The 16,291-nt window shown below is 38.7% G+C and overlaps 1 pseudogene; it reads right to left on the bottom strand.

Moving 5' to 3' along the window:
- Positions 1 to 1,726: 1,726 nt before the first annotated feature.
- Positions 1,727 to 1,887, bottom strand: LOC120101114 (U2 spliceosomal RNA; annotated as a pseudogene).
- Positions 1,888 to 16,291: the final 14,404 nt, after the last annotated feature.

Here is a 16,291-nt window from a genome sequence, read left to right as displayed (position 1 = left end):
TCAATCAGTATAAATTCCATGCTGTGATTTTTCATTTTCTTGTTTGTTCATGTCTGTCTCCCTTTTCTGAGCTAAAAATTGGCCTATTTCCCAAGGTGTCTTAATTTAATATCCAGATAATTCTCTGAATTAGCCCTAATTATCAGCTATATCTTACAGTCCAAAAAATAGGAGAGGAGGGAAGGCTTGGGAACCACCTTTTTTATGCAGAAGTGTAGCTGACATTAAGCCATTTAAAATGAGATACAATTTAGAATACATGTTTGAAATAGAGGAAACTTCTTGTACTTTCTAAATTTCATTTAAAAGAATTTGTATCAAGACATCCCATGGAGGAGCAGGGGACATGGCTCAGCAGTTAACTGCTTGCTGTGCACTCCTGAGGCTTCTGTGTGGCAATATCATGGACTTCACTTGGTTCTGACTGAAATAGAACTGGCAGGATGACTTAGCAGTGAAAATGTGCTAAGCCTCATCATATGTGATCTCCGGAAGCCACAAGGTAGAAAAGGAGAACTAACGATAAAGAGTTCTCTGACTTTCATTGGTGGAACGTAACATATCTATAAGCCCCAACATCCACATTAATAATAAATAATTTTTTAATTAAGAAAAATCTATCCCGAGTGAGCATTTCTCCAATACCTTGACCCACACTTTCGTTATGAGAGCAATAAGCGCTCTCTCTGGCTAGTTTCTCAGCCATACTACAAAAAAGAACATAAGACTATATATGAAGTGAGGTGTTAGAAATGGAAAATCTATACCTGAACTCTTTTTCTAAGCCAACATTGACACTGAATTATTAAGTAAATTATTAGGCTGTAGAATAAAATTGCCTCAAAATTTGGAAAGAAACATTGTAAAAAAATTACCCATTAGGACAATGCTTTAGATTAATGTAGCTTTCCATCTGCTCTACTTTTAAATTATTCACAAATTAATCACAGGCAAGTGTGAATAGATAGGATTATAAAGAAGAGTACATAAGAGTATCACCTTGTACGCTAAGCCAAAGACTAATAAATAGAGCTTTGGATACGTTTCTACATATATATATATATATATGTATGTATATATATATATATGTATGTATATATATGGTGTGTGTGATTGTGTTATAGAAAAATTAAAAAATGGACTGATCTGATGCTGCTGGCTGAATACTTTCCGTTGTCCCATGCTGTGCATACTATAGGAACTGTGTCCAAGCCTTGTGCAGTTGGGTAAATATGTATTTGGAATAGATCAATGCATTCTGTTTAGGACTCACTGGCATTATCTGGGAGCTAGGACATTGTGGTAGGCCATTGTCTACTTGACTACATTTGGAATTAACTAAAACCTTAAAATCAAAGACACACTTGTGACGAAGTTTTACTTAACATGAAACAGGAAGAGTGTCTTCATTTTTAAATTGAAAATATATTCTTCTCTCAAACTATGCATCCTGACTTCAGCATCCCCTCCCTCCACTCCTCCTTGGTCCCCCAACCAATTCCCCTCTCCCACATCCACTCCCACTTCATTTACCTTCAGAAAAGATCATGCATGCAAGAAACAATAACCAAACACAACAAGGTAAAATACAATAACACAAGGGCAAAGCCCTCATGTGAATGACAGAAAAACCAACCAATCTAACAGGAAAAGAAGAGTCCCAAGAGTTGGCAAAAAATCACAGAAATAATATCCTAAGTTAGGACTTCTAAAAACACCAAGTTAATACCCATAACATAAAAAAGAGGGTATGTAGACCATGTATGCCCCATGCTTGCCTTCACAAAAATGAATTGACAAGCATAGGATTCTCTATAGTTGATTCAGTAGGTCATACTATCATGGTATACTCTACACTTGATCTTAGCCAAAAGGCCGAGAAGCGATCATGGTATACTCTATCTCCTCTGACTTCTACAATATTTTTTTTATTAACTTGAGTATTTCTTATATACATTTCGAGTGTTATTCCTTTCCTAGTTTCCAGGCAAACATCCCCCTAATCCCTCCCCCTCCCCTTCTTTATGGGTGTTCCCCTCCCCATCCTCCCCCATTGCCACCCTCCCCCCAACAATCTAGTTCACTGGGGGTTCAGTCTTAGCAAGACCAAGGGCTTCCCCTTCCACTGGTGCTCTTACTGGGATATTCATTGCTACCTATGAGGTCAGAGTCCAGGGTCAGTCCATGTATAGTCTTTAGGTAGTGGCTTAGTCCCTGGAAGCTCTGGTTCCTTAGCATTGTTGTACATATGGGGTCGCGAGCCCCTTCAAGCTCTTCCAGTTCTTTCTCTGATTCCTTCAACGGGGGTCCTATTCTCAGTTCAGTGGTTTGCTGCTGGCATTCGCCTCTGTATTTGCTGTATTCTGGCTGTGTCTCTCAGGAGCGATCTACATCCGGCTCCTGTCGGTCTGCACTTCTTTGCTTCATCCATCTTGTCTAATTGGGTGGCTGTATATGTATGGGCCACATGTGGGGCAGGCTCTGAATGGGTGTTCCTTCATTCTCTGTTTTAATCTTTGCCTCTCTATTCCCTGTCAAGGGTATTCTTGTTCGCCTTTTAAAGAAGGAGTGAAGTATTCACATTTTGATCATCTGTCTTGAGTTTCATTTGTTCTAGGCATCTAGGGTAATTCAAGCATTTGGGCTAATAGCCACTTATCAATGAATCATACCATGTGTGTTTTTCTGTGTTTGGGTTACCTCACTCAGGATGATATTTTCCAGTTCCAACCATTTGCCTACGAATTTCATAAAGCCATTGTTTTTGATAGCTGAGTAATATTCCATTGTGTAGATGTACCACATTTTCTGTATCCATTCCTCTGTTGAAGGGCATCTGGGTTCTTTCCATTTTCTGGCTATTATAAATAAGGCTGCGATGAACATATCGGAGCGCGTGTCTTTTTTATATGTTGGGGCATCTTTTGGGTATATGCCCAAGAGAGGTATAGCTGGATCCTCAGGCAGTTCAATGTCCAATTTTCTGAGGAACCTCCAGACTGATTTCCAGAATGGTTGTACCTGTCTGCAATCCCACCAATAATGGAGGAGTGTTCCTCTTTCTCCGCATCCTCGCCAACATTTGCTGTCACCTGAGTTTTTGATCTTAGCCATTCTCACTGGTGTGGTGAAATCTCAGGGTTGTTTTGATTTGCATTTCCCTTATGACTAAGGATGTTGAACATTTCTTTAGGTGTTCCTCAGCCATTCGGGATTCCTCAGCTGTGAATTCTTTGCTTAGCTCTGAACCCCATTTTTAATAGGGTTATTTGTCTCCCTGCGGTCTAACTTCTTGAGTTTTTTGTATATTTTGGATATAAGGCCTCTATCAGTTGTAGGATTGGTAAAGATCTTTTCCCAATCTGTTGGTTGCCGATTTATCCTAACCACAGTGTCCTTTGCCTTACAGAAGCTTTGCAGTTTTATGAGATCCCATTGGTCGATTCTTGATCTTAGAGCATAAGCCATTGGTGTTTTGTTCAGGAAATTTTTTCCAGTGCCCATGTGTTCCAGATGCTTCCCTAGTTTTTCTTCTATTAGTTTGAGTGTATCTGGTTTGATGTGGAGGTCCTTGATCCACTTGGACTTAAGCTTTGTACAGGGTGATAAGCATGGATCGATCTGCATTCTTCTACATGTTGACCTCCAGTTGAACCAGCACCATTTGCTGAAAATGCTATCTTTTTTCCATTTGATGGTTTTGGCTCCTTTGTCAAAAATCAAGTGCCCATAGGTGTGTGGGTTCATTTCTGGGTCTTCAATTCTGTTCCATTGGTCTATCTGTCTGTCTCTGTACCAATACCATGCAATTTTTATTAATATTGCTCTGTAATACTGCTTGAGTTCAGGGATAGTATTCCCCCTGAAGTCCTTTTATTGTTGAGGATAGTTTTAGCTATCCTGGGTTTTTTGTTATTCCAGATGAATTTGCAAATTGTTCTATCTAACTCTTTGAAGAATTGGATTGGTACTTTGATGGGGATTGCATTGAATCTGTAGATTGCTTTTAGTAAAATGGCCATTTTTACTATATTAATTCTGCCAATCCATGAGCATGGGAGATCTTTCCATCTTCTGAGGTCTTCTTCAATTTCTTTCTTCAGAGTCTTGAAGTTCTTATTGTACAGATCTTTTACTTGCTTGGTTAAAGTCACACAGAGGTACTTTATATTATTTGGGTCTATTATGAAGCATGTCGTTTCCCTAATTTCTTTCTCGGCTTGTTTCTCTTTGGAGTAGAGGAAGGCAACTGATTTATTTGAGTTAATTTTATACCCAGCCACTTTGCTGAAGTTGTTTATCAGCTTTAGTAGTGCTCTGGTGGAACTTTTGGGATCACTTAAATATACTTTCATATCACCTGCAAATAGTGATATTTTGACTTCTTCTTTACCAATCTGTATCCCCTTGATTTCATTTGGTTGTCTGATTGCTCTGGCTAGAAGTTCAAGAACTATATTGAATAAGTAGGGAGAGAGTGGGCAGCCTTGTCTAATCCCTGATTTTAGTGGGATTGCTTCAAGGTTCTCTCCATTTAGTTTAATGTAACCAACTGTTTTGATGTATATGGCTTTTACTATGTTTAGATATAGGCCTTGAATTCCTATTCTTTCCAGGACTTTTATCATCAAGGGGTGTTGAATTTTGTCAAATGCTTTCTCAGCATCTAATGAAATGATCATGTGGTTTTGTTCTTTCAGTTTGTTCATATAATGGATCACATTGATGGTTTTCTGTATATTAAACCATCCCTGTATGCCTGGAATGAAGCCTACTTGATCATGGTGGATGATTGTTTTGATGTGCTCTTGGATTCGGTTTGCCAGAATTTTATTGAGTATTTTTCCGTCGATATTCATAAGAGAAATTGGTCTGAAGTTCACTTTCTTTGTTGGGTCTTTGTATGGTTTAGGTATAAGAGTAATTGTGGCTTCATAGAAGGAATTCGGTAGTGATCCATCTGTTTCAATTTTGTGGAATAGTTTGGATAATATTGATATGAGGTCTTCTATGAAGGTCTGATAGATTTCTGCACTAAACCTGTCTGGACCTGGGCTCCTTTTGGTTGGGAGACCTTTAATGACTGCTTCTATTTCCTTAGGAGTTATGGGGTTGTTTCACTGGTTTATCTGTTCCTGATTTAACTTCGATACCTGGTATCTGTCTAGGAAATTGTCCATTCCCTGCAGATTTTCAAGTTTTGTTGAATATAGGCTTTTATAGTAAGATCTGATGATTTTTTGAATTTCCTCTGAATCTGTAGTTATGTCTCCCTTTTCATTTCTGATTTTATTAATTTGGACACACTCTCTGTGTCCTCTCGTTAGTCTGGCTAAGGGTTTATCTATCTTGTTGATTTTCTCAAAGAACCAACTTTTGGTTCTGTTGATTCTTTCTATGGTCCTTTTTGTTTCTACTTGGTTGATTTCTGCTCTGAGTTTGATTATTTCCTGCCTTCTACTCCTCCTGGGTGTACTTGCTTCTTTTTGTTCTAGAGTTTTTAGGTGTGCTGTCAAGCTGCTGATATATATGCTCTTTCCTGTTTCTTTCTGCAGGCACTCAGCGCTATGTGTTTTCCTCTTAGCACAGCTTTCATTGTGTCCCATAAGTTTGGGTATGTTGTACCTTCATTTTAATTAAATTCTAAAAAGTCTTTAATTTCTTTCTTTATTTCTTCCTTGACCAGGTTATCATTGAGTAGAGCATTGTTCAATTTCCACGTATTAGTGGGCATTCTTCCCTTACTATTATTGAAGACCAGTTTTAGGCCGTGGTGGTCTGATAGCAGGCATGGGATTATTTTTATCTTTCTGTACCTGTTGAGGCCCGTTTTTTGACCAATTATATGGTCTGTTTTGGAGAAAGTACCATTAGGAGTTGAGAAGCAGGTATATCCTTTTGCTTTAGGATAGAATGTTCTATAAATATCTGTTAAGTCCATTTGGCTCATGACTTCTCTTAGTCTGTCTAGGTCTTTGTTTAATTTCTGTTTCCATGATGTGTCCATTGATGAGAGTGGGGTGTTGAAATCTCCTACTATTATTGTGTGAGGTGCAAAGTGTGCTTTGAGCTTTAGTAAGGTTTCTTTTACGTATGTAGCTGCCCTTGTATTTGGGGCATAGATATTTAGGATTGAGAGCTCATCTTGTTGGATTTTTCTTTTGATGAATATGAAGTGTCCTTTCTTATCTTTTTTGATGACTTTTAGTTGAAAATTGATTTTATTTGATATTAGAATGGCTTCTCCAGCTTGTTTCTTCCAACCGTTTCCTTGGAAATTTGTTTTCCAGTCTTTCACTCTGAGGTAGTGTCTGTCTTTGTCTCTGAGGTGTGTTTCCTGTAGGCCGCAGAAGGCAGGGTCCTTGTTGCGTATCCAGTTTGTTAATCTATGTCTTTTTATTGGGGATTTGAGGATTGATGTTGAGAGATATTAATGAATAGTGATTATTGCTTCCTGTTGTATTCATATTTGGATATGAGGTTATGTTTGTGTGCTTTTCTTCTCTTTATTTTGTTCCCAAGATGATTAGTTTCTTGCTTCTTCTAGGGTATAGCTTGCCTCCTTTTGATGGGCCTTACCATTTATTATCCTTTGTAGTGCTGGATTTGTAGAAACATATTGTGTAAATTTGGTTTTGTCATGGAATATCTTGGTTTCCCCATCTATGTTAATTGAGAGTTTTGCAGGATACAGTAACCTGGGCTGGCATTTCTGTTTTCTTAGGGTCTGTATGACATCTGTCCAGTATCTTCTGGCTTTCATAGTTTCTGGCGAAAAGTCTGGTGTGATTCTCATAGGTCTGCCTTTATATGTTACTTGACCTTTTTCCCTTACTGCTTTTAATATTCTTTCTTTATTTTGTGCGTTTGGTGTTTTGACTATTATGTGACGGGAGGTGTTTCTTTTCTGGTCCAATCTATTTGGAGTCTTGTAGGCTTCTTGTATGCCTATGGTTATCTCTTTTTTTAGGTAAGAGAATTTTCTTCTATGATTTTATTGAAGATATTTACTGGTCCTTTGAGCTGGGAGTCTTCACTATCTTCTATACTTATTATCCTTAGGTTTGATCTTCTCACTGAATCCTAGATTTCCTTTATGTTTTGGACCAGTAGCTTTTTCTGCTTTACATTATCTTCGACAGCTGAGTCAATGATTTCTATGGAATCTTCTGCTCCTGAGATTCTCTCTTCCATCTCTTGTATGCTGTTGGTGAAGCTCATATCTACAGCTCCTTGTCTCTTCTTTTCGTTTTCTATATCCAGGGTTGTTTCCATGTGTTCTTTCTTGATTGCTTCTATTTCCATTTTTAATTCCTTCATCTGTTTGATTGTGTTTTCCTGGAATTCTTTCAGGGATTTTTGTGACTCCTCTCTATGGGCTTCTACTTGTTTATTTATGTTTTCCTGGAATTCTTTCAGGGATTTTTGCGATTCCTCTCTGTAGGCTTCTACTTGTTCTCTAAGGGAGTTCTTCACGTCTTTCTTGAAGTCCTCCAGCATCATGATGAAATATGATTTTGAAACTAGATCTTGCTTTTCTGGTGTGTTTGGATATTCCATGTTTGTTTTGATGGGAGAATTGGTCTTTGATGGTGCCATGTAGTCTTGGTTTCTGTTGCTTGGGTTCCTGTGCTTGCCTCTCGCCATCAGATTATCTCTAGTGTTACTTTGTTCTGCTATTTCTGACAGTGGCTAGACTGTCCTATAAGCCTGTGTGTCAGGAGTGCTGTAGACCTGTTTTCTCCTCAGAGTGTTCTGCTTTCGGGCGTGTAGTTTTTCCTATCTACAGGTCTTCAGCTGTTCCTGTGGCCCTGTGTCTTGAGTTCACCAGGCAGGTCACTTGCAGCAGAAAAGTTGTTCTTACCTGTGGTCCCGAGGCTCAAGTTTGCTCGTGGGATGTTGCTTATGAGCTCTCCATTGCAGCAGCAACCAGGAACATCTGCGCTGCCCTTTCCGGGAGCTTCCATGCACCAGGGTTCCAGATGGCACTTTGTGTTTTCCTCTGGAGTCAGAGATGTGTGCAGAGTGCAGTCTCTTCTGGTTTCCCAAGAGTGTCTGCCTCTCTGAAGGTTTAGCTCTCCCTCCCATGGGTTTTGGGTGCAGAGAACTGTTTATCTGGTAGGTCCCTTCACGTTCTGGCGGTGTCTCAGACGCAGTGGATCTGCTGCTCCTGGGCCCTCCTCTACAGGGACCCGGAGGCCGTATACAGTTTCCTCTTGGGCCAGGGATGTGAGCATGGGTGGGCAGTGTTGTAGGTCTCTTCCGTTCTGCAGCCTCAGGAGTGCCCACCTGACCAGTTGGTGATGTCTCTCTCCCACGGGGTTTGGGAGCAGAGAGCTGCTGCTGGCAGGGATCTGCCGGTTTGGGACCCCCCACCCCCAGCTAAATACCAGAAGTGCCCAGTCCTAGAAGAATTTTGTCTCTGTTTGTCCTGAGTTCACCAGGTAGGTCGCTTGCAGCAGAAAAGTTGATCTTACCTGTGGTCCCGAGGCTCAAGTTTGCTCGTGGGGTGCTGCCTACGAGCTCTCCGTGGCAGCAGCAACCAGGAAGATGACTTGTACAATGTTTAAGCCCCATCTTTCTCAGTATTCTCTGAGCTCCAAGGGGAAGGACCCGATGGAGACTTCCACTGTAGACTCTTCTTGCTTGCATACATGTCTGGCTGTGAGTCTCTTCATCCACTTCCATTTGCTGCCCAAGGCAGCCTCCTGATGATGACTGGAAAAGGCACACATCTAAAAGTCTAGCAGACTATCATTAGGAATCATTTCATAGATGACTTTTTTAAAAGACCTGTCATGTTTGATTGTACCTTAGAACTCTGGACTATGCAGCTTCCCATTACTGGCCATCTAAGCAATGTGGGGTTTGGATGTCCCATCTAGAAGTGGGCTTTTAGTCAAATCCGATATTGGTTGTCCATCCACACAAGTTCTGTTTCACCATTGCCCTAGCACACCTTGTGGGCAAGATAAATTGTAGGTCAAAGGTTTTGTTATTGTGTATGTTTCAAGGTTTCTATTTCAGGAACCCACAGAGTAACTGCCTGTATCAAAGATACTAAAATGTAGAGGGGAAGGCTCCATGTAGGCACAGGCTCATCCTCTCAATGTTCAATGAATTGTGTATGCTTTCCTCAGCACTGAGGCCCTGGTGTCCATTTGCAGAGAGCAACAATCTGTCTTTGTAGTAGGCTCAGCCTGATCTCTTCAGGAAATCTCTCCCTTTATCCTTTATCCTATCTTCTCATATGCCTGATCCCTCCCATTCCTGTTCCTACCCAGACCAGAAATATATTCTACTTCCCCATTCTAGGGAGATCCATGTGTCCCTTCTAGAGCTCTGTTATTTATCTAACTTCTGTGAATCTGCAGATTATTGCTTAGAAGTGAAAACATACCATATTATTCTTTCTGAATCTCTGTTACCTCACTCAGGATGTTTTTTTCTAGATTGATGCACTCACCTGCAAATTTCATAATGTTATTTTTTAATAGCTGAGTAATTCTCTATTGTGGAAACATACTACTTTCTTTTGTACATTCTACTTTTGGGGGACATCTATGGTGTTTTTTCTAGTTTCTGGAAATTAAAAACCAGGAATAAATCCATAACAACTAAAGTAGAGCAAGTGCCCCATGATAAGATGGACTGTTCTTTGTGTATAGCCCAAAGACTGGTTGCGTGGGTTGAATCTTGAGGTAGATGGATTCCTAATTTTCTGAGGAACCACCATGTTGATATTCATAGTGGCTACAAAAGTTTATATTCACACCAGCAATGGAGGAATGTTACCTTTTCTCCACATCCTTGTGAGCATGAGCTGTCATGTATTCTAGAACTTTGCTATTCTGATGGTTATAATTTGGAATCTCAGAATAGTTCTCGTTTTTATTTCCATGACAGCTAAATGTTTTCTAGCCTCTTTGAGAATTATCTGTTTCAATCTGCATAATAATTTGTTTTTGATATCTAGTTTATTGAGTTCTTTATATACTTTGAATATTAGGCGTATATCAGATGTAGCATTGGTGAAATATTTTCCATTCTGTTGGGTTTTGTCCTTTTGATGGAGTCCTTCACCTTCCAATAGATTTTCAGCTTCATGAGATCCCATTTATTCATTTTTTATCTTAGTGACTGTGGTATCAATGTTCCGTTCAGAAAGTTGTCTCTTATACCAATGTCTTAAAAGCTATTCTTTATCTGGTTTCATGTAATCTCATTGATCAATGTATTTATTTTTATGTCAACACCATGTAGTTCTTCCTAGGATAGCTCAATAGTAGATCTTAAAATCAGGGATGTTGATACCTCCAACATTTTTGTTTGTTTGTTTTGTTTTTTGTGTGTGTAGAATTATTTTACCTACCCTTTTTTTTCTATAAGAAGTTGAGAATTGTCAAGATTTGTAAAGAGTTGTGTTGGAATTTTGATTCTCTAGATTGCTTTTGGTTGATGACCATTTTTACCATTTTATCCTGTGGCTTCAATGGAATACAGTTAGATGATCATACTTGGTGACAAGCGCTCTTAACTTCTGAACTATCTTACTAGTTGGCTCATTATATCTTATCACAGGACTGACAATGTTTTCAGCAAGCATTTGCACCCTTTTAAGTGTATAGAAACAATGCAAGGGCTCCACTGTCAAGCCAACTTTGTTCATTTAAGTGAAGAAGAAATAAATAATGGGTAGACACTGGGGACAGAATCCAGCGTATTTAGTGTTAGGCAAAGCATTCTACTAACTGAAATATGCCATGAGTCCTCACGAACTTGTGATTTAAGCAACTAATAGTTTAGTGTTTGTTTTATGTGGAAAGATTCATTTATTCTAACTAATAATCATCCATCCATATCAAACAATAGCAAAATTAGCAGCTGAACAATTGGAACTATCACTAAATCCAAGCAATTACTAGAAATAGGATAGAAAATAACTCAGAAAAGAGAATAGAATATATTAAAGTACAATATCAGGGAACCAATCTGGAAAATGGGAGAAGGAAGTGTGATTTATAAATAGATAATAGTTGCTGATAATGAGAAAAACAAATATAAACTACTAATAATAACTGATTTTATTAGTTGAGGTTCTTTAAGAAAACTGTAGCATTGTATTGATATATATATTATATTTCATATATTTTGAATGTATATCTCTTTATATTTAGAATAAATTTATTGTAATTGTTTCACATAATTACAGGGGCTGATGATTTCAATTTTCTATACTATGCAGACCCAAGCAAGTTGCCGATATAAATTACAGTCTGGAGCCTAGTAGAGCTCGTTGCTAAAGGAATATGCCCCAGGCCCTGGACTCATCGGCAGCAGCACCAATACATCAGTTCAAGCAGTCAGTCAAGGATACAGTTCAACCTTCCTCACCTTTTTGGTTGTCCTTCTACCTCAGTAGATGAGATAATACTCAGCTACATGGAGGAGGACCATCTCTTTATAGAGTTTAAGAATTCAAGTACCAACTTCTGCAATCACTCTCACAGATGCATCCAGAAATAATTACTATCTAGGTCTTTTGCATCTCACATCCCAGTCAAGTTGGCACATAAACTTAACCACTGCAAAAGTATAATCAACATATACTTTTCAGATACATGCACACCCCAAGATTTCAAGTGGAAAAAATTCACATTAAAAAAGGGAAAAGATTAAACATAAAATCTAATGATATAGCTAGCTACAGTCAGGCCTTAATGATCCAATGAAAAAATGTTATAAAGCTGATACTGGGTAAATGTTCACAGAGAAAACATAAATCTCAACATTGGCAGCAACTTAAGGAGATCAAAACAGAATAAATATATTATGATGCTGCTTCAGGTAAGGGAATTGTGGTGGTTTAAATGAAAAATGTCCCCAATAGTCTCATGCATTTCAACAGTTTGTCTGCAGTTAGTAGGGGTTTAGGTAAGTTATGGGACTTTTAGGAGGTTAAGAACTTCCCAGAGCGAGTATAGCATCAGTAGGGTGGGTTTTGAAAGTTTATACCCTCACTCCACTTTCATTTTCATTTCTCTCCCCCCCCACCACACCCCCTACCTCTCCCTTCTCCTGCCATTCACCTGTGATTTTCTATCAATATGAAGTCTTCCTCTGGAAACGAAAGTCAAATAAGCCCTTCCTTCCTGAAGTTGCTCCTGGCCATCTGATTTTATTACAGAAACTGAAAGGAAACTAATAGAATAATGCAGCCAATAAAATTATTATTTCACACATTAGGTAAAAATGAGATAAAATGTGTATAATTTTACATTTACACATATTTTATAAATTAGACAAAATATGTATATATTTACATATATTTATATATGAATATAAAGGTAAAAAAAGCTGCAATCTATAAATTTATTTCCACTGAAAGTCAACATGCATAAATTTGTGTTTTAATCTATTTTAATATTTAATATCACATTTCAAGATATGACTTTGTTGACAAAAAAGTAAAAAGCAAAACCACCTGAAACATCAGGTTGTTTGTCAGGGTTATAGAATTACAGATTATGGTCATAATATATGTTAATAATAACTATAATAACAGTTTAAGTTGGTATATAAAATGGACTTTCATAAGATAGGTATCATTATGTTATAGAAACTTTATTTTTTTATTTCACACAGCTTTTATGCTGCCTAAGGATTCATGCTTAATCTACAGCAGGAAGCTCAGAACTCACACAAATCATTCCCAATCCTTCTCTACAGGAGCGTTAGTTTGCCAGCACTATCATGATACATTCCAAATCAGACAAAAATGAATTTATTAGATTTTATTATGAATTAATCACTGGTAAAACTAATTTATATGAAGAATTTAATCATTTTGCAATACTTTTGCTGTTAAATCATGAAAATTAGTACAATCTATGATCTCTTTTCACTATAGGATGACCTCATTTTTTACTTGTTAGTGAGACTACGTTTTACCAGTGTCCAAAGACTTTTAGGTCGATACGCCTTGGGGGTTGCAAAGGTATGAGAAGCCAGATGAAAGCAAACATTTTATGGTCTTTAGATTACAAAAACAAAACAAAAATGTGAAGTTTAAAAAAAAATTCTTCTTAATTTATTTTCCTTGAAAAGCACGAACTGCTTCCTTAATAAAAAATAAAAAGAATAATGTATTTCATATCATTGTGCATGCTTATGTTATGGGAATGAGATCTAGGCACTGTATATTGCCCAAGGACACTACCAACTAACTATATCTACACACACACACACACACACACACACACACACACACACACACACACACTGAGTGGGGGAGGGAAAGAGAGAGAGAGAGAGAGAGAGAGAGAGAGAGAGAGAGAGAGAGCATATTACTTCAAAGGAGCAAGACGAGCATTGCTTATATTTTTTAAGCACTAGACTTCTCAAATAAGCAAGGAAAGGCAATTTATTGAAAACCTACACAGCTGTACCTTCTTATACAGAAAAGTGCACACAGAGCAGAAAAATACTCAGCTTTAGGTGTACATTCTCAAGCATACTAAGTTTAAGATTCAAGCTTGTAAGTCTTACACACACACACACACACACACACACACACACACACACACACCATCACCCATTACCATGATATACAGGATAGTATTTTTTTTAGACAAATCAACTTTATACACAAAATATTTTGTTAGTTGTATCAAAAGGATATTGGTGAACAAGGTCATGTATGTGAAATCTTTCATTGAATTCTGGGACACAAGGCTGATTCTTTTAGGCATTCTACACATATGTACTTTAATGGTTTTCTGTCTCCTGTGGGTATCTTCAAGAATGTAGTATTTACTATTGATACTTGTAGGCAGGCACTTTAGAGTACAATTAGGGTGGGAAAGCCTCTGCTTTCAAGAATGGTTAATTGAGCTTCTTTTTCTTTAAAAGTTCATTTGTTTCATTTTATATAAGTATTTTGGCTGCATGTAAACATGTACTCTATAGTAAGCCTGGTGCCCAAGGGTGTCTTCTGGCATTTGATCCCCTAAAACTGGAATTACCCATCGTATGCATGCTGGTAATCAAACCCGGATGTTCTGCTAGAGCAACAGTTGCCCTTAACTGCTGAGGAATTTATTTTACTTAAGACTGTTTAAAAGAACCAGCCAGCTTCACTCCTTCTTTAAAAGGGGAACAAGAATACCCTTGGCAGGGAAGAGAGAGGCAAAGATTAAAACAGAGAATGAAGGAACACCCATTCAGAGCCTGCCCCACATGTGGCCCATACATATACAGCCACCCAATTAGACAAGATGGATGAAGCAAAGAAGTGCAGACCGACAGGAGCCGGATGTAGATCGCTCCTGAGAGACACAGCCAGAATACAGCAAATACAGAGGCGAATGCCAGTAGCAAACCACTGAACTGAGAATAGGACCCCCGTTGAAGGAATCAGAGAAAGAACTGGAAGAGCTTGAAGGGGCTCGAGACCCCATATGTACAACAATGCTAAGCAACCAGAGCTTCCAGGGACTAAGCCACTACCTAAAGACTATACATGGACTGACCCTGGACTCTGACCTCATAGGTAGCAATGAATATCCTAGTAAGAGCACCAGTGGAAGGAGAAGCCCTGGGTCCTGCTAAGACTGAACCCCCCGTGAACTAGACTGGTGGGGGGAGGGCGGCAATGGGGGGAGGGTTGGGAGGGGAACACCCATAAGGAAGGGGAGGGGGGAGGGGGATGTTTGCCGGGATACCGGGAAAGGGAATAACACTCGAAATGTATATAAGAAATACTCAAGTTAATAAAAAAAAAAGTATAAAAAAAAAAAAAAAAAGAACCAGCCAGGATCACAGAGTCACTCAGACTCATTCTTTCAAGTGATCTAGAGTAGCTCTGCATTTTATAACAGTAAAGTTTAAGCCCTGAAGCATTTACGACCATCTTCTTTCTGGATGTATAATGATCCTCAACTGAGCATGGTCAGATGTGCGCAGCCATAGATTTGTGACTGTCTGTCCTCCATGAGCATATTCAGCTTCCCTAGTTTACTGTATTTGATTGATTTGTTAGAGAAGAAACTGTTTTGAAACATTTCAAATGTTATTCCCTTTCCCGGTTTCCTGTCAATAAGCCCCCATCCCGTCCCTCTCCCCCATAACGGTGTTCCCCCCTCCACCCCCCTCTACCTCCTCGACAGTCCCCTACATTGGGGGTCCAACCTTGGCAGGACCAAGGGCTTCCCCTTCCACTGGTGCCCCAACAAGGTTATTCTCTGCTACATATGTAGTTGGAGCCCTGGGTTAGTCCATGTAGAGTCTTTCAGTAGTGGTTTAGTCCCTGGAAGCTCTGGTTGGTTGGCATTGTAGTTCTTATGGGGTTACAACCTCCTTCAACTCTTTCAATCCTTCCTCTAATTCCCCCAATACTGCTTCTAGTAGTGAGTCTTTCTGGTGTTTTGTTGTTGTTGTTGTTATTGTTTTTGTTGCTGCTGTTTTGTTCTTGCTGTTTTAATATTTATTTTTTGTTCATACTCTTTGGATAATCATTAGGGAAGAACCTGCTACAGTCAGGTACCTCCTGTAGATGCAGAAAATTCAGTCCAGATTCTCTGCCATGTTCTCTGATCTTAAAGAATTATGAGCATCTGATCTTACAAATGTTCCTCCCTTACACTTCCTTCAGTTAGGATACTCAGCTTCCCCCAGTGCCTCTGGGTCTAAGATATCATTCATTTGAAAACTCCTCTTGGAATGTTCTCCCCCAGCCTGTCTCCCCCTTATTAATGTGTCATTAATGGACCATAACTCATTCAGACAGACCGCCTATTACACAACCCCAACAGAGTAGAAAAATCATTTGCTTTACTGTCAAATGTAAAAACTTTTATCTTCTCTGACAGTTTTATTTATAAAACCTCAGCTTTATTTTAATTCGATTCTAATGATAGCTTTCAGAAAATGATTTGAGTAAGTAAAAGTTTAGAAGAATGACATCTGTCATGAGTCCATGGTAATTTCTCTAGGAGTATTTTTTGAAAAGATGCAATTCAGATGCAGAACACTGTTGGAACAGTAAAAGAAAGTTAATTATTCAGAGCTGATCATGTGGTGGCATTTACTCAGTGGGGGAATTTAAACCAAGAAGGCCTATTTGTTGTTTTATTGGCTTTTCCTTCTTTAGGCAGCACATCCTTAAACAAAATCCAGACAGTGGAAATTCCCTTGCCTTTGATCACAAGTTAGATGCTCTGAAGAGGTAAAATGACTGTCATATTTTCAGATGATAGAAGTAATTAACTGAAGTGAATTCACTTCACAGTGG

This window comes from Rattus norvegicus, chromosome 2 (assembly GCF_036323735.1).
Source record: "Rattus norvegicus strain BN/NHsdMcwi chromosome 2, GRCr8, whole genome shotgun sequence".
NCBI classification, from domain to species: domain Eukaryota; kingdom Metazoa; phylum Chordata; class Mammalia; order Rodentia; family Muridae; genus Rattus; species Rattus norvegicus.
Note: the sequence above shows the minus strand (reverse complement) of the source record. Positions and strands in the feature narration are given on the sequence as shown.